Source organism: Podarcis liolepis (assembly GCF_965112155.1).
Source record: "Podarcis liolepis genome assembly, chromosome: 14".
Lineage (NCBI taxonomy): Eukaryota > Metazoa > Chordata > Lepidosauria > Squamata > Lacertidae > Podarcis > Podarcis liolepis.
In genome coordinates, this window is record NC_139569.1 from 31,361,827 (window position 1) to 31,381,334 (window position 19,508).

Below are 19,508 nucleotides of genomic sequence, written 5' to 3' on the forward strand. Positions count from 1 at the left end.
AGAGGCAAATCGCGCACACACAATCATGTGATGGGAAGGGTTTCAGTGCTGCATTGACCTTTGGGATTTGGTATGACTTTCAAAGATATGAGGCTTCACCTCAAACCGCCTGGCAATAATCAGCAACTGGCTCTTTTTCTCTCCTCCCCCCTTTTTCCTTTTCAGGGAGAGTGCTCAGGCTCTCTGACATTTCTCTGGTTCATTCCACTTATCTTATCCCTGCTCTACCTTCACTTTGTGAAGTACAAAAACTCACAGAAGTCAGGTATGTGTGTGGACATCTGGTGGCAAAAGCAGTGGTTTTTAAAACTCTTTATTGCCCATCATCTCTCAATCTACTAGTTTTATATGTGACAACAAGGGGTAAACCACTTTCCGTATGCCTGTCTTTAGCCATTTGATGAGACAGTGATGTTATGGAATCCTCAAGAGCATTCTAACTTCTCTGGGGAATACTGAGAGTGAACATTTATTTGTCCAGTAAAATGTGTATAGGTATCCTAACATGAGTTTTGTTTTGTTTTTTATAAAACAAAAAAACCACAGCTGTTTTTATTTGATGCTACTCACAATCCTACCTCTTTGTTTCATGGTCAAAAAAGTCTCCAGGCAGGTAACAATTGGCTGTTTTGCCCAGCCCTTTCCTATCTATGACCACCAAAAGCCAATTTCAATAAAGATGCCACACAGTGCTTCTAGAAAATGTGCTTGCTTAGGTTTTGGTGAATCTCCAAAGAACTTAATTCATTTTTTTAATTATTTTTTCACATCACATTTTTCACTATAAGCCCCTTCCTGACTGAAGTGATCTTGTTTGTTTTCTACAATTTATATGCTTCATAAATCATCTCAGGGTTGATAACTAACAATTTAAAATGTAATGAAAACCAACAGCACACATTCAATTAAAACAGTAGGATTCAAGTACAATACAGTGGATTGTATTCAACTAAGTCCTACTCTGGATAGACCAAGTGGAATTAATGGAACTAAGTTAGTAATGTCCATTAACTTGAGTGGTTCTACGGCTGGTAGAACTTAGTTGAATACAACCCATAATATCACTCAGCTGCCTCAGCAAAGTCCTTATGAAAATATACCTGAGTCACTTCTGGTAATAAAATTCTAGGGCTGGGAAACTTCATGCCTTTTGTTCTGCCATGCAACCAATTCAGTGTGCTCAACAGATGGCTTTTGAAATCTGAGTATTAAAAACTTAGTTTAGGATAATGTGTGAGACTCCTGCTGCTATCTAGACAGAGGAACTCTACAAAGGGGTTGGCAGGGGGAGTCTATGGTGGCAGAACCACTACTTCCAAGGTCCTGGCAGTCTCACGATGAGCAGGTGGCAAGGCCTCTGAAGAAGAAAAATTTGGACTTGATATCCCGCCTTTCACTCCCCTTAAGGAGTCTCAAAGTGGCTAACAATCTCCTTTCCTTTACTCCCCCACAAGAAACACTCTACGAGGTGAGCCAGGCTGAGAGACTTCAGAGAAGTGTGACTAGCCCAAGGTCACCCAGCAGCTGCATGTGGAGGAGCGGGGAAGCAAACCCGGTTCACCAGATTATGAGTCCACCATTCTTAACCACTATACCATGTTGGCTCTGCTTCCCTCTCAGCGGTTCTTCTTTATTAAACACACCCATCCCATAACTTCAAAAGGGGTGGGGTGACTATTCCATCTCCAGGTCTGGTATAATCTCTCCCCTGTTCCAAAAGCATGCCAGTGAATGAAGGGGCTATAGATTCACTCAGTTCAATGCCTCCTCCGGTCGGTCCTCATAATGTCTCCCTTTTGGGTTTTATTGCCCTCAGAACACCAAGAGGAAGATGGATCAATGACAGTCATGGAATTTTCAACCACAGCCGTCTTCTGGGAATGGGTGAATCTTGACCTTTTTGGTTACTCTCTCTGTTTCTCATTTTTTAAAATCTTAAATTCAAATCTTCACATTTCCATAAAGGTTTGAAATGCTGGTAAAAATTCACCAGCATATAAGTGCGAATTTTTCCTAAAGTACATAGGTTTGCCTGCAATTCTACCTAATATACAACCTTTTTGCAAAGCAATTTCCCTAATATAGCACATTTCTGTTTGTCCTTTTCACCAATATATGCATTTTAATGCACACTTTACCCCACTGTGTCCATTTTTTCTACACACTACTTGGTTGGAAAACTGCATTGGAAAATTCAGAGAAGTGCGAATTTCAATGGAGGGTTGGTGTTTCAGTTTTCACATTGCTTTGGAAAGTGTGAATTGAGTAGGTTTGCCTTTACATAGTAAACTGAACTGAATTTCTCCTCATTCCTAGAGTTTTGTGACCTCTGACCTCCCTATCTGACCACAGAGACAGAGGGCTGCCATTTCCAGTTGCCTCTCAGCTGTCTTTGCCAGGAGTTTAGGAACTGCCCCCTAGGTCAGAAATCACACTGGGAGCTTGCTGACATCAGTTCATTGGATCCCAGCCTCGCTTTAGCCCAGAATTATGAATGGATTGGATTAAAGACTAGGCATCTGCTGAGCAAACACTACCAAAGGAGAAATAAACACACTTTGCTGTCTTAGGCTGGGATAACTCATTCAGTTTTTGAAAGAAAATACAACATAAAAGAATTTTGAACAAAGTCTGTCTAGGTATCATTTGAGGGTGCCTGGCGGAGGGGAGGGCAGAAATTTCCTTCTTATGTTTTGAAACTCTGAAACCCTGACCACACTCCTGTGCAATGGCCAACGCTGACCCCTTTACTCAAAAATATGTTCAGACAGATGGAGAATGAGATTACGGCGGTTTGATTTTCAACGGGGAAAAACTCAAACCTGGATGAGCTAATGTTGTTCCAGATGCATTATCTCATAATCTCCAGGAAGACAATATTCAGAGGATAGGAATATGGAATATTCCCTTTGGCACACAAAGAAAGATCTAAAAGTTACACTTAATCTCTTCCAATGCTGAGATTCCCCCCCTCAACCCCCATATCATTGTCCAAGTCAAAGCAATATAAGCACATTGAGCTTCAAGCTTTTTTAAGGCACTGGTCTTAGAGGCTTGCAGTAAGTTGCAATTCTTGACTCCCCCCCCCCCAAAAAAAGCGAATAGCTACGGATAGAAAACATGATGTAAGGTATCCATATCCCCCTGCCAAGATTCTGCCTCAAGTTCAGCCAAAAAAGAAATTGACTTTTTGTGGTGTGTGTGCATTGTTAATACAAATGTTTAAAAATGAATTTCCACTTACCCATGGGTTTCTGTAACATGAATGGGGAGACCAGTAAGACAATACGGCATACAAATACACTATGATGTATTTCAAAGTAATGTCAAAGCATTTCCTGGATTGGCAGAATGCTCTTCAATCCAAGGTCCATTCAATGGACTTGGCCACCCTGGGAAATTACATTTTCCTGGGGACCCTTGCAGCTTTTCTGAAGGCACCAGGAGTGATACTTCACTACTGCCTCTGCCATGGCCATACTCTAGTACTCTAGGTTGAATCATAACATAAGAACATGCTGGATGAGGCCAATTGCCCATCTAGCTCAGCATCCTGCTCTCACAGTGGCCAGCCTCAACTGCACTTATCACAGAACTACATCCATTATTGGCTTTCTGATAAGTGTGTCTCGAATGACACGTGTCCTCAAACATTTGCTTGTCACTCACGCATCATATTCTAGGTGCATAATTGTCATTTTGTGTTTTTTAGAAAGAAGATGATAGCTGCACATCTTAGAAACATTATTTGCTAGGGGGACCTGAGTTTCATTAAAGCAATACGATAGTATAAAGTAGGGGTGATAAATGTGGTACCCGACAGTTGTTCTTGGACTACAGCTCCCATTTGTGTTGCAAATAAGAGAGTTTTTCATCTCACAAAGAAATATCCAGGCAGTTTACAAAGAAATAAAATCCTACAGGAAAATAACAAGAACATCACCACTTATATAAAAAAACACACACACAACTACTCGTAATTAAAATACATAGTACATTAAAACATCCATAATTAAATATATGGTTTATATTTACAAGCCCATTTAAACAGCTTAAAACAACAATCAAGGCAGGGGATTCAAGTTAGGAGAACAGGGAAGTGCTGGTCTAAACAGGTGTGCTTTTAAGAACCAGTGACATACCTATCTCAGTGGAGCCTCTCATATTTCAGCAGGGAGAGTATTCCACAGCACTGGCGCCACCAGTGAAAAAGCCTGTCTCCATGTTACTACAAGCCAATATTCATCAAGGCATGGCAAAACTAGCCAGGTGCCATTTGTGGATCTCAGTTACCATACCATTCAGTGGAGGTTTATCAGGTAGCCTGGTCATGAAAATTGGAGTAACTTGGGGTCCAACTCTATCTGGTGGGCACCACGTTGGCTACTCTTGCTAAAGAAGACAGGCCAACTGCTAAACTCCATATAGCAGGGTGCCACTACAGTGGAACCTTGCTTCTTGAATGGCTTAGTTAAAGAACAAATCGGCTCCCAAACACCAAAAACCCAGAAGTAAGTGTTTTTGAATGCTTTTCAGAAGTCCAACACAGCTTCTGCTTGAGTGCAGGAAGCTCCTGCAGCCAATCGGAAGCCACACCTTGGGTCTGCATCCTCTCCTTTCCAGCGACTTACCAGAAATATGGGGAGGGCAGTTGACCCCCTTCTATCGACTGCATCCCTCATCTAAAAAGTGCCCTTTGGACTCCTGACCATTCCAACAAAGCACCCGTCAAGACAGATGCAGGTACCATTGTGCTGAACCAGGCAAACTGGCAAGGGGAGGGAGGGTATTTAATAATTATTTAAATTATTATTATTATTATTATTATTATTATTATTATTATTATTATTATTATCCCACCCATCTGGCTGGGTTTCCCCAGCCACTCTAGGTGGCGCACAGCATATATCAGAACATACTAAAACATCAAACATTAAAAACTTCCCAAAAAAGGGCTGCCTGTATTTGGAGACAGCAGGAAATTTTAACCCACTCAGTTTGTTCCACAAGATTCAGGACAAGGTGCTGACTGAGACGCAGCCTTCAGAGCTAGCAGAGGCCCAGAGAATCTCAGAAGAGATTACAGGACCTCCTGGTCTCTGTCAGATACAGGTGCAATACCTTCATCAAGATGAACCGTCCCACAATAAGCCATAGATCCACATCTTTCATGCAAAGGGAGTCTGCTATTGTTTCTTCATTGACAAAAGGATAAAGAGACATCATACCAGGGTGGGGGGAGCAAAAGAAAAAGCACACACCAAGACACCCCCCCCAAAAAAAACCCAAAATGACAGCTTTAAGGGCTTTAAAAATATCTAATGCTCCAGGTTCTAAATTGGCAGTAAGCCAGTCTCAGCCTTAAAGGGACCAACACTTTATTATACTTTCTAATTCTTCCAAAGTCTGTCTTTAGGATATATGAGCTCGCTCTAATACGACTACTCTATTCTCATCCTCCAGTGGTATACATAGGTCTCAGCTCATAAATTGAAAATGGAAGATCAGTAAATCAGCGCAGGCCGTTTCAGAGGGACACTGTGAATTTCCAGTCAAATCTTTCAGTTTATCTTAAATATTTCATCTTAATGTCACCTTTAGAAAAATCTTTCATTCAAGTAAGTTACAACAGTCAGTGCTAAACTGATTATACTTTCCCACTGACCTTCCAGAGGGAGACTCCCCCAACGGCACAAATGCCGACTCGGCAGCTCTTGGTTATAACATTAAAAGGGAGAGACTTTTCCAACACAACTGAGATCTTTAAGATTGTTCTGATGCATGGTTGTACTGCAGTGGGTGGGAATGGTGTCTCAGAAACAGAAACTAGGAAGCGGTGAATGGACTAGGCATTCTTTTCCATTGGTTTCCTGAAGGCTTGCTTACTTGCCTTTGTAATACCCAAGATAAAGGTCACCCTGTACAAACATCAGAAGAGCCTGTTGGATCAGACTAATGGCCCATCTAGGCCACCATCCTGTTATCACAGTAGCCAACCAGATGCCTCAACAGGAAGCCCACAAGCAAGACATGAGCACCAGGGCGCTGTCCCCTCCTGTGACTTCCAGCAACTGATATTCAGAAGTATTGTTGCCTTCAACTGTAGAGGTAGAACATAGCCATCATGGCTAGTTGCCGTTGCTAGCCTTTTTCTCCATGAATTGGTTTAATCCTCTTTCAAAGCCACACAAGTTGGTGGTCACCACTGCCTCCTGTGGAAGTGAGTTCCGTTGACTATTCACTGCATAAAGAAGACCTTTCTCTTCTCTGTTCTAAGTCATCCAAGCTTCACTGGCTGTCCATGAGTTTGAGTGTTATCAGAGAAGGTGTGCAGAATTGTAGCAAGTGTCCATTACTGGGATTCAATCAGGGAACTGGGGTACATATGAAGTTGCCTTATACTGAGTCAGACGCTTTGGTCCATCTAGCTCCATATTGTTGACACTGACTGGCAGCAACTCTCCAGCATTTCAGATAGGGCCCATTCCTAGCCCTACTTAGAGATGCCAAGGATCAAAGCTAGAACCTTCTGCATTCAAAGCAGAAGCTCGACTACTGAGCTATGGCCCTTCCCCTGCATTAAATCCTGCATTATAAGCAAACCATGGACTTCAAAAGATTTCATTCTTAGTTGAAGAATTATGATTTCACAATGACTATAATATTGCAGGATCTCACAGTCCCATTCATTCCATGCCCTCCTAAGTTGAGTATTGTCAAGGTTGATGTTCTATTTACTCTATTGAAAGAGAGGGAGAGAGAAAAAGAGAGAGACTCCAAATGAAACAAGGATTTGCCTTGAAATGTGTACTAAATTGGCACTTTCCACCTCCGAGGTCTGCTTTGAGATGGGCAAACTGGCTGAGGAGGCTACAGTTCAATGCCTAGATTGTGCTACAGAGAAAATATTTCCATGGCTGTTTATTCATACAGGGCTCAGTTCCACACTTAACTCATCCTCTGACAAGAACGATGTTGAATCTCCTTGTCATAGGATCTTGTATTTAAGAACCTGTCAGTTCATAGGGACTCTAAATAAACCTCCTTTAAAATATTTAATACTCTTCCAATGGTGTATGTCCTCAGGCGACGAGCCTTATCCATCTATCTGTCTTAGGGACTTGTGGAGTGCCCACTGTCAAGAGTCCTAGCAGGTAAATTAAATTCCACATTCTGAGCAACATATTGTGTGGATTTTAAGATATTTCACTCTTAGCTCCTCTAAGTGGAGAAATTCTGCTGGGAGAATTGTGATTTTAGAGTGACCATATTTCTAAGAACACACACCCAAAAGTGGTTGGTTGAAACTAACCATTGAAAGGTAAGGCTGGAATGGTTTCAGGGGGGGCTTTTGACTAAGCCTTGTAGACACTCTAGAAGAGGCAATTTTTGGATGAGGGGTGTGCCAGCTGCAGCCTCAGACCTTGCACACTTAACTGGGAATCTCCCTGTTTGTTTGTTTGTTTGTTTGTTTGTTTTTGCTGGATGCTTTTCCATGTAGTCAGCAACTCTGTACATTATAAATGCATTCAGCAGAATGCATAAATATCCCCCTTTCGGACCTTATGGGGGAAGGCCATAGTTCATTGGGCAGAGCATCTACTTTGCATGCAGAAGGTCCAAGGTCCAATCGCCAGCATCTCCAAGTAGGACTGGGATTATTCCTAGTCTAAAACACAGGTGAGCACCTGCCAGTTGGTGTAGACAACGTTGAGCTAGATGGACCAGTGGGTGTGACTCACTGCTTCCTATGACCTGCCCACTCAACACCCCAAAATCTGAGGGTACAGCTGGCAGGTGTGATGACATTATGGGGATATCCTATACGGTGTAATGCTTAGAGTGCCAGACAAGGACCTGAGAGACAAGGATTCAAAGCCCTACTCAGCCATGAAGTTCACTAGGTGTCATTGGGCTGGTCACTGTCTTTCAGCCTAACCTACCTCACAGGGTTGTTGTGGGCATAAAACATGGAGGTTAGAACCATATACAACACCTTGAGCTCCTTGGTGGGAAAGGAGGCATATGAATGTAATAAATTAATAATAAAATAAATTAATGTGCAGCCCCGATCCTTCACACATTCGTGGTGAACATTTGAACAGGCCAGGAATTATGGGCCAAGATTGGGTGAAGATATCTTTCTGTGCAATGTGCAAAGGTCTTTGGCCTGAGTTTCCTTGCCTCTGCTGCTCAGAGAGTTGTTGTGAGGAATGAATCCTCAGAAGCAGAACAGAACACAAGCCTTCCATTGATATATTGATATAACAATAACCATATTTCCCCAAACATTTTGAGGTTAGACCAAGCAATGGGCCTCTGTAGGACTGCCTCTCTCTCCCCACCTCCCACCCCAGCAGGCTGTGTTTTAACAATATAATAAGTAGAAGTCCTAACTCTATCTCAGCTTGATTTACCATTTGACCTACCTATCAACCTTTCAGGAAAAGTTACACTTGCCAGATCTAAGACCGCAAGCAAAGAAACATGATCTATTTCTCTATCTCCCCCGAGGGACCCAGCGCTTTCCTCCCTAAACTGTCAGCTCTCTGTTTTCTCTCCATGATACAGTCTTTCCCACAGGGACTTTTAATTATTTGTCATGACAAGTCGTCCAACTTCTTTGCCGCTATGGCACACAAACACACAACAGATCCTTTGACTCCTTGGAGGGAAGGGTCAAACGCACTATCCGTGTTCACTCCCCCACCCTGGGGGGGGGAGGTGAGTTGGGGACGCAGGACAACTTGAGGACACACAATAAATCCCAGGTGAGCCTGAGATCCGGTTGTTTAAGCAGAGCAGAGCCAATTTGGGATGAACATTCAGCAGCAGCCAAAGCAGTCTCCCTCACCCTACCACACTTCAACAGGTTTTCTTCTTCTTCTATGAAAAGCAGCTAAAGCATTTGCTAAGAAGCATGGCTAATGCTAAAACTGCAAAGTCCTTCTTGCTCATTCTTGTTGAAGCACCTGGTACCCATAGCAGCATCCTTTGTTACCCTGGTGCTTTTTTATTTGCCCAGGATTTGGATCTTGAGGATATTATTTCCATGATGTAGTTTTACAGCAGGGTTGTAGGAAGGACAACCCTCTAAACCTCTCTAGCTCTCCCTCGGAATTTTTCCCAGGCCAACCCCTTGTGTGTCTAAATAGAGGAAAGACAAGGATGGGTGAGTAGGTGGGTGTGTAGAAACTAGCCTCCAGTACAGAGGAAAAATTTGCACATGTTGCCCCACCCACTTTTCCTCTGGCCCTGCTCACCATTGGTGTGTGGTCCTTGAAGTGAAAAAAGTTCCTCACTCTTCTTCTTCCAGAGAGTGTTGTTATCACTGCTGCTTACTTTATTTGACCTGATTTCTTGGTTTTAAGATTCATAGTGCTTTTAATGTATGCTGCATGGTGCAGATGTTGCCTCTATCTCATCCCCATTTCTTGGTTCTAAGCCTTCTCGCCTTCCTCACTGACCCCTCCTTGCTCACATCTACAGTATATGTATTTTGGAGGCAGTCATCCTTGTTGACTGGTTGGAACCATGTCAGGAGGTGAGGATGCACTTAGAAATTTAGCTGCTGGCTCATTTTAAATGTTCAAAATATTTCACCTGCACTGATCACAATCCTTATAAATAATCCAGCAATTTAAATGCTAGGTATGGCCAAATCTATCCATGTCAGTTTCTTTCATCGGTTTCTCATTTTTCAAGTCTTAAATTCAATTTGCCACATCAGTTTGCAAATTTGTGCTTTTTAATCCTTGTGAAAACATGTCAGCATTTTAGGGCAAATTTCTCCTGACATACGCAATTTTGCAGGCAATTTTCACTAACATAATACCTTTTTTTTTGTCTGTTATTTTTAGGAAGAGATGCATTTTCAGGCACACTTGCCCCTAACTATATGTATTTTGATACACAGTATTTTATTGGAGACCTGCATCACATAGTTCAGAGAGGTGTGAATTTTGCAGGATAGCTTTGTTTCAGTGCGCATATGGTTTTGGAAAGGTTCAAAACCTAACCGAACTGAATTTCCTATAGATCTATATTGTTATTATTCTTACACTGCAAATGAATCTCTGGAACTAAGAAAGGGGACTTTGGACCTAGAGATCACTTGGTAAGTTCATAGTGGAAGTAAGATTTGCTGGCCAACAAGACATCAATGACGCATGAGATAGAACAAGTCAAGCTGCTGGTGGAGAATGAGAGTCTAGCAATGGGTTGGCTGCAAGAAGTTAATTTCAGTGTGAGACCAATGTTTTTGCCTGCTACCCATGATGATGGTTTCTTTGTCAGGTGTTGAGCTTGTATAGTACCATACATGTTATGATCCTGTAGTTAGGAGTGAGTGGATGGAACCGTCCAAGGTGAGATCTGGGCCCCTTTCTGGTGAGAGATGGGAGAGGTGAGTATTAGATGGTCCAACAGAGATGGAGCATGAGTCCATTTCTGCTTCAGGTATGAGCAGTGTATCTGATATGTGTAAGCTTGGCAATGACCCTTTTTATTTGAATTAGAATACTGCTGAATGTGAGTGATTTATGCATAAGTGGTTGATAAAGGTAATATTTGAGGTAATGAATTATTATAGTGTCTGTTTGAAATGGATGGTGAATGAGATTGAATGAATGGTTGAAAGGTTGTATGCATGTTGAGTTTGACATTTTATATTATACTGCCTCTATGATTTTACTTATTTTTATTTTACGTTTATGTATTGCTTGTATACATTTGTGTACGTGCATTGCTTGTATTTTGTTATGTGAACATTTGACATAGTTTTATTTTATGTATTGTGTGTGGAGATGTGTGTGTGCATATATACATATGTGTTGTAAAGCACTTCAAGGTCTTTCAGGTAGCAAGCAGTCTATAAATGGAAATAATCATACTTTCGGTCTGCAGTTATGTCACTGAGCAGCTGCGCTATATCCCATCTCCTACTCACAGAAGCAAAACGAACATAGAAATGAGTAAATAAACAACTGATATTCTTCAGAAATGGGCAGATGTTCTTTTTTAATCCAAGGAACTGCCTGACCCTCTGATGTGAACCTACCAGCAAGCAATCTGATGAGATAAGCCAGCCTTCGCACTCATGCTAACCTGGGTCATTCTAACAAGACCTGAAATTTCTCTCTCTGGCAAGTGACTCAACCCAGCTCTACACCTGGCTAAGTTTAATTTGTTATTTATGTCAGCTTTGCATATTTGTAAAGTTCAAGGGTTTTATGCCCCAGCCCGACCTTGCCAAGTTGGAGCCCACATGTGGCTCCCTAGTAGCAATTCCTTTCTAATAAACTTTACTTGAAAGAACATGTGTGATAGATTTCGCTGATGATTAAATGGGAACAGGGCTCAGAAATGCTCATTGTTAGGCTGGCCGGTTTTGAAGTTTTGTTGGTGTGTTTTTTTCCCCCTCAAGAAAAGGGGGGTGGAGAAATCACCTCTGATCTCATTTAAACACACACACACGCACAAAATTGGTTGGCCTACTGATTTTATAGCCCCCTCTAATTATGGTGCAGGTTGAAACATGTACAATTGCTCAGGACTTTCCCTCCACCTCCACCCCCCAGCCCCGCTATAACTCATTAAGTGCAAATTAATAGTGCAGCTCAAAATACTTAATGTCAGCACACCTGCAAAATGTCCAGCAAGCATGTGCAGCCCATGGTGGGGGGACGGCACAAACACACAGTGTGATTCCTTGCACATATTCCGCAATTAGTATTCAGGTGCTGACTATTGCTATGCTGAAACCTGTCCTCATGTTTCTTGAAAGTTTTCTGTCCCCGTGAAAGAACAGAGTCAAGTCTTTCCTCAAAGAATATTGGGAACTGTGGTTTGTTATGGGTGCAGAGAGTAGTTCTCTGACTGGTTTGAAAATCTCTCTTTCCAGGGAACTCTTTGAGTTGCTTAAAGCCCAAGGCAGAAGACTGACCAGGACAGACCCATTTATCCCAACCTAGCCAATCTAGGGGTTTCTAGGTCACAGTGAATTGCCAAGCTAATTCCCTCTCCCATTGCCTTCTGCATTTCTTACCTGATTAAATCCCTGCTTGAGACAATCATTCAAGTCCCTCATTCAAGTTTCCAGTCTCTGATGCAGGTAGGGTGAGCTGGTGGTCATTCATGAAAGTCTTTGGCATCCGGATCATGACGGGTATATTGTGCCTTCAGCGTTGGAGGCAGTATGCTGGGAATCGCAAGTGGAGAGGGAACTGTTGTGCCTAGGTCCTGCTTGTGGGCTTCTCATTAAATTCATCTAAGGTAGTTACCATCACTGCCTGCTATGGGAACAAACACCAATTTAACAAATAAACAGTTTAACTATGTGTTGTGTGAAGAAGTCTTTCTTTTGTTTTTCTTGACTCTCCCAGCATCCAGCTTTATTCGATGGCCCCACATTCTAGTCCTATGAGAGAGAGAGAAACATTTTTTTATCTACCTTGTCTGCACCATGCAGAACTTTTTATTTATTTATTTATTTATTTATTTATTTATTTATTTATTTATTTATTATTCAAAATTGTAACAAGACATAGTGACATATAAGCTATGAGACAAGGATAACTGTGACTTTAAGGATGAATGGGAACCCTTTACAAAGTATCTGAAGACGCAACAAAGCGAACTGGAGTCCTTGGCAGGTTTTGAATAAACATTCACAAACTTTTTATTGATAATAATCAGCTAAATAGTTTGAGGATCTATACAACTTTGTAACATGCAGAAAACAGCATTCTTAGAGAAACCAAAGACTGGAACTGAGGGAAGTTGGGGGTGGGGGGGGTGGGGGGGTTTTTTGGGGGGAAGAGGAAAAATGGGGGGGGGGGGAACAAGGATGATATGTTTTGGGGAAATATGCACCATGCAGAACTTTAAATTCCTCTCTTGTGCTTGCCTTTTTTCTAAAATAAAACACTCCAAATATTGTAACTTTTCCTCATAGGAGAGTTGCTCCAATGCCTTTTTGGTTGTTCTTTCCTGACTCTTTTCCAGCTCCACAATACCCATTTTGGAGGTGAAGCATTCCAGGCTCATGTAGTATTAGCGAAAGCACCGAGCTGTGAGAACCTGTTTTGGAGAGTTGCAAATGTGGTTTTGCATATGGAGTATGCACGAGTGAGGAACAATTCTTATTTTATTTTATTTATTTATTGAGTTAATATACTGCCCTATACCCAGAAGTCTCAGGGCGGTTCACAGAAAATATCACAATATATAAAATCAAAATAAGAACAATAACCCAATAATACCCCCTCAAAAAGAGCCACATTTGAAAAGGATATAGGATGTCAATCAGGTCAGCCAAGGGCCTGGTTAAAAAGGCACATAAAGGTATATAATGAAGGTGCCAGGCAAACTTCCCTGGGGAGAGTATTCCACAGATGGGGAGCCACTGCAGAGAAGTCCCGTTCTCATGTTGCCACCCTCCGGACCTCTCGAGGAGGCAGCACATGAAGAAGGGCCTCAGAAGATGATTTCAGGTTCTGGGTAGGTTCATATGGAAAGAGGCGGTCCTTTCTATTTCTATTCTTCTTTCTAAGCAGAAGTTGTTGTCGTTGTTGTTTTGTTGTTATTTCTAACTACTCTTTCAAACTCATTAGCTTAATGAAAAGTCTTCCTTTAACATCTCTCCCCACGAATGGAGAAGATTCACCATAGCCCTGCTTAAAGTTCAATTTAACAAGGTCCTCTGCTTTTGAATTTCAGTATGAATTGGAATTATGGACATAAAGTTCAACTCTTCCATTATACTCCTCCTAGATCCAAACCTCAAGTCTCTGCTCTGTCTGGGAAGAATCTTTCACTGGAAAGGCTAAATGTATAAATGCCCACTGTTAAAAACACTGATCCCATCTTGCCTGTCAGGCTGTAAATAAAGGCAGGCCTTCCCAGATATGATACCTCTCTCCATCCTTTCTCTCTTGGGTTCCCTCCACCATCCCTTCTTCTTTGTTTAAAGTACGCTGACCACACTGTGACCTCTCGTAACCCATCGGTCGAAAATTACAACCAGCCACACAAACAAGCAACTCAGGGTCAGAAGGAGCAGGGTCTGCTAAAAGTTAGTAATCATACATTAATTCCCTGACATAATTAATCAAAACGAAGCGCTGTTATCTAGTGCGGAACCTTTAACCTGTTACAAAGGGGTCAATTAGCAAACCACTTGAGCACAGGAGTTTGGTACAAATAGCATGCACCCCTCTCATCTAGGGACACCCTGAGTAGAGGAAAAAATGCCTTTGAAGTCCCCAATTTACCAGATTTAGATATAATTTCATCCATCAAGTTAAAAGGCTGCTCTCCTTTTTTAGAAAAAAGGGGAGGAAAAAATCTCTCTCTCTCTCTCTCTCTGTATATATCTGTCATCTAACTACATTTGGCGGGTGACTGGAAATCCATTTGTTACGTCCTTTTTGTCAGGATGAAGAGGGCTGAAGTAGACTTTACCTGTCAAAAGCACCAAAAGTTTATCAACTTGAGGGCTAAGAGGCATGATTTGTGGAAGATCTGCTGTTGGTCCCCTAAAGGAGCCAGTAAATCTTAGCTTTGTTATGCCGATAAGATGATAATACTTCAATTCCATGGCTTAATGATGCGTGCGGCTTTCATTTTGGTATGTGTATAATTATATACCCAGCATATGCGACAATTCATATCGAATTATAGATCGAGAGGCCTCGCAGATCGCCAAGTTCAAGCTCCTTAAAACCCAAGGAGGGGAACTCCCAAGAGGGTTGTCTAATCTTGTTTAATATGTATGGAAACAAACATAAGCAAGTGTATGTATATTAAACACATTTATTTATTGCGCCTGGTGACAGGGTTTTCGGCAGAAACGATCCCGCTGAAGGTTGCTGGAGATGCCGTAAATCAGCTGAGTGAATCTCCAGAGGGTTGATGATGGCACCGAGACCCTCAATTGGAATTTTACTCCTAGCCCTTTGTGTGTGTGCATTGCTGAGCGACACATTTGCTGCATTGTGCAATCCGTTTCGTCCTAGCATTTTTGGCAGGTCCACAACTGCTGACTCATTAGGAGTCCCCAGTGAAGTCCATGGAATACCTGCTCAGTGGATCATGGTAACAAATCCTTACCTTAAGTCAGGGATGGGCCAGTGGCATAGCATGAGGGGGCACAGGGGTAGTTGACCCGGGTGCAAAAATTTTCGGGGCGCAAAAATTTTAGAGGGTGCAGATTTTCAACACCCAGTGCTGCCTCCATACAGCTGCACACTTCCATTGCTGGGCTCTGTTGCTGGGCTTCTCCATGCAAACCAGGAAGTGACCTCTCCAAACAACTCTCATTTTCATATATCTGCGGCTGCTGTCTCTTGCGTGATGTAGACGTCATTAAGCAGTTGAATGTGCATGCATACTCTGTCCACCCCTCTCCACACGCCACACTCCCTCACCAGACCTGCTTGGCACCCTCATGGAAATTCATCAGCATTTTAGTGCAAATTTCTCCTGCTATACACATATTTGTACATAATTTTGCCAGATACATACTTTTTTTTTTTTTTGCAAAGCAATATTCCCTAATATAGGGACGTGGGTGGCGCTGTGGGTTAAACCACAGAGCCTAGGACTTGCCAATCAGAAGGTCGGCGGTTCGAATCCCCGCGACAGGTTGAGCTCCCGTTGTTCGGTCCCTGCTCCTGCCAACCTAGCAGTTCGAAAGCACATCAAAGTGCAAGTAGATAAAAAAGTACCGCTCCGGCAGGAAGGTAAATGGCATTTCCGTGCACTACTCTGGTTCACCAGAAGCAGCTTAGTCATGTTGGCCACATGACCCGGAAGCTGTACGCCGGCTCCCTCGGCCAATAAAGCGAGATGAGCGCCGCAACCCCAGAGTCGGTCACGACCGGACCTAATGGTCAGGGGTCCCTTTACCTTTACCTTTATTCCCTAATATAATGCATGCTTGCATGTTGTTTCCAATCATAATTCATTTTATAGTTTCAAATTTAACAAGAAATGGAAGAAAATGAATTAATGGAGAAAGAGAGAAGAAGAGGAAAAACCAATACAAATAGTAACAGCAGACCACCATCAGTTCACACTGCAAATAAAGTGACAATCAGTATATGACTCTTAAATCAAACATGTAAGTTAATATATGCTCTCCAGGCATCCAGTTATGCTATTTCCAATAAAATAAAAAATCCTCCTGAAACCTCACCACATTTTAGTGTGAATTTCTGTTAATATGCACAGGTTTGCATGCAATTTTTCCTGATACAATTGCTCCTGGAATAATGCATTTTATATTCATTAATATGTGCATTTTATGTGCACTTTACATGTGTGTCTGCCTGTATTTACAAATTATTTCTTTGGAGTGCTCAAATTTTTGCTTTGAGTTACCTCTGAGTTTGCTGGTCAATTGAGCCATCTCCACAAATTCCTGTAATTTAATTTGCCAGTCTGTTATTTTTGGAGCCACCTGATCTTTCCATCCCTTGGCAACTAGTATTTGAGCCACTACAGTTGCATACAAGAATATCTCTCTTGAATTTTTGGGGATCATTGAGTCTCCTGTTCTCACAGTGGCCACCCACATGCCCATGGTAAATTGGCAAGCATGACCCAAGCCCAAGAGCACTCTCCCAACTGTGGCTTCCAGGAGCTGATACCAGGAGCATCACTGTCTTGGGGATAATAATAATAATAATAATAATAATAATAATAATAATAATAATAATAATAATAATTTATTATTTATACCCCGCCCATCTGGCTGAGTTTCCCCAGCCACTCTGGGCAGCTCCCAATCAAGTGTTAAAAACAGTACAGCATTAAATATTAAAAACTTCCCTGAACAGGGCTGCCTTAAGATGTCTTCTGAATGTCAGGTAGTTGTTTATCTCTTTGACATCTGATGGGAGGGCGTACCACAGGGCGGGCGCCACTACGGAGAAGGCTGTCTGCCTGGTTCCCTGTAGCCTCACTTCTCGCAATGAGGGAACCGCCAGAAAGCCCTCGGCGCTGGACCTCAGTGTCCGGGCTGAACAATGGGGGTGCAGACACTCCTTCAGGTATACAGGACCGAGGCCGTTTAGGGCTTTAAAGGTCAGCACCAACACTTTGATTTGTGCTCGGAAACGTACTGGGAGCCAATGCAGATCTCTCACAACCGGTGTTATGCGGCCACTCCCAGTCACCAGTCTAGCTGCCGCATTCTGGATTAATTGCAGGTTCCGGGTCACCTTCAAAGGTAGCCCCACATAGAACGCATTGCAGTAGTCCAAGCGGGAGATAACTAGAGCATGCACCATTCTGGCGAGACAGTCGGTGGGCAGAACTTACCCATCATGGCTAGCAGCCATGGATAGCCTTATCCTCCATGAATTTATCCATCCCTCTTTTAAAACTATCCAAGTTGGAGGCCATCTCTGTCTCTTGTGGAAGGGAGTTCCACAGTGTAACTATGCACTATGTAATAAAAAAGAGGACATTATCTGTCCCGAATCTTTCAGCATTCATCATCCTGCAAGGTGTAAAACTGAACTCTGGAGCCATTTTTGCAGCAGGCATTCCTTAAACTGCAGTTCCCAAAGTCCACGTGGGAAAAGAGACATGTGACTTTGAGGGAAAGGGAAGGATAGGAAGGGAGGAAGAAGAAAAGAAAAGAAAAAAGCCCTGTGATTTATTGCCTGGCTCTTGGACCAGAGGCTTATGAGTTCCTGGTGTCTGAATGATTATGACACATTTAAAGTATATTCTCCTATTACAGCTCACTCATTGCCACAGTCCATATTGTGATGTGATAGATATTTTAAATGCAATTCTACTTATTTATATTTATTCCAAGCTTAGTGACAGGCAAAAAGCATCAACAAATCATGGCAATTTCCTCCCCCGCCCCATTCCCCGCACCCAACTAGTCAGGGCAAAGATTTATTTCAAGCACCGTTAATATGCAAGTTGTTTGTTATTAGGAAGAATGATTCTCACCTGGAGAACTGTTGTTGAGGTACGTTTAATTAAAATAAAGCACATAAATAGAACAAAAAACAAATCAGGAATTTCACCCATTAAAAAGGGGTCATTGGGATGTTGCTGACACTCAAACAGACTTGTATAAATCACATTAGTCTATATAACAAACAGCAGTATTCTCTAGAAGAGAGGTCGGGAACCTGTAGCCCTCCAGATGTTGATCTCCAGCTCCCATCAACCCCTGCCTATGGTAAATGGTCAGGGATTATGGGAGTTGTGGACCGAGAACCTCTTAAATGGCTACATGTTATCCATCCCCACTCAAGACCCCTCTGAAGTTGCTTTTCTGCATAAAAAACCTTGGCTGGATCAGGCCAAGCATCAGCGTAGCCTGGTTTATTTTGCCCTCAACACTGGATAGCTGGAAGGGTATGGAGGTAGCAGACTCCTTCTCTTGCTTGGCCACAGCACCTGATTTTAAAGAAAGACTTCACCTGGCTATGGGTGTTCCATTTAGTGCTTTAGTCTCATCACTGCTAATGCACCATGATACCACTTTAAACAGTCAAGCTTTGCCCCAAAGAATTCTGGGAACTGTAGTTTGTTGTGGGTGCTGAGAGTTGTTAGGAGACCCCCCCACCCCAGAGCTACAGTTCCTAGAGTTTCCTAGGAAGAGCAATTGGTGTCTGGAGGCAGTTGGAGGATGGATGGCGGCTAACAGATTGAGGTTGAAACCTGACAAGACAGAAGTACTGTTTTGGGGAGACAGGAGGTGGGCAGGTGTGGAGGACTCCCTGGTCCTGAGTGGGGTAACTATGCCCCTGAAGGACCAGGTGCGCAGCCTGGGAGTCATTTTGGACTCACAGCTGTCCATGGAGGCACAAGTCAACTCTGTGTCCAGGGCAGCTGTTTATCAGCTCCATCTGGTACACAGACTGAGACCCTACCTGCCCATGGACTGTCTCACCAGAGAGGTGCATGCTCTGGTTATCTCCAGCTTGGACTACTCCAATGCAGTCTATGTGGGGCTACCTTTGAAGGTGACCTGGAAACTACAACCACTCTGGGCAGCTTCCAACATATATAAAAACAGTACACATTATAAGGCTTCCCTAGACAGGGCTACTGAAAGGAAGCCCAGTAAGTTAAAGGGGTTTACTTTCTAGTAAGACTGCATGCCCACTCCTTCTCCCTCCCTATCACCTGACCATTCAGCTTCCTCCAGGTCATCCAACCTGATATGGGGTGAGTCATGGGTGTCTCAACCCAATTTGGCCAAAACCTGCATTTGCCCAAATTGGCCCAATTTGGTTTGGGATTCTGCCAGATCTGGTGCACTGCCCTACCTCACACCCTAAGGCAGCCTATGAAATGGCTATAGCTCAGTGACGGAGCTCACATTTTGTATCAGGAAGGCCTTGGGTTCAATCCTCAATGCTCCCAGGTAGGTCTGGGGAATGCCCTATATTAAACCCTTTTGAGTTGCTATCTGTCAGCACTGACAATGACAGAGACTTGCTTTGATTTTGAATAAGGCAGCATTCCATGAC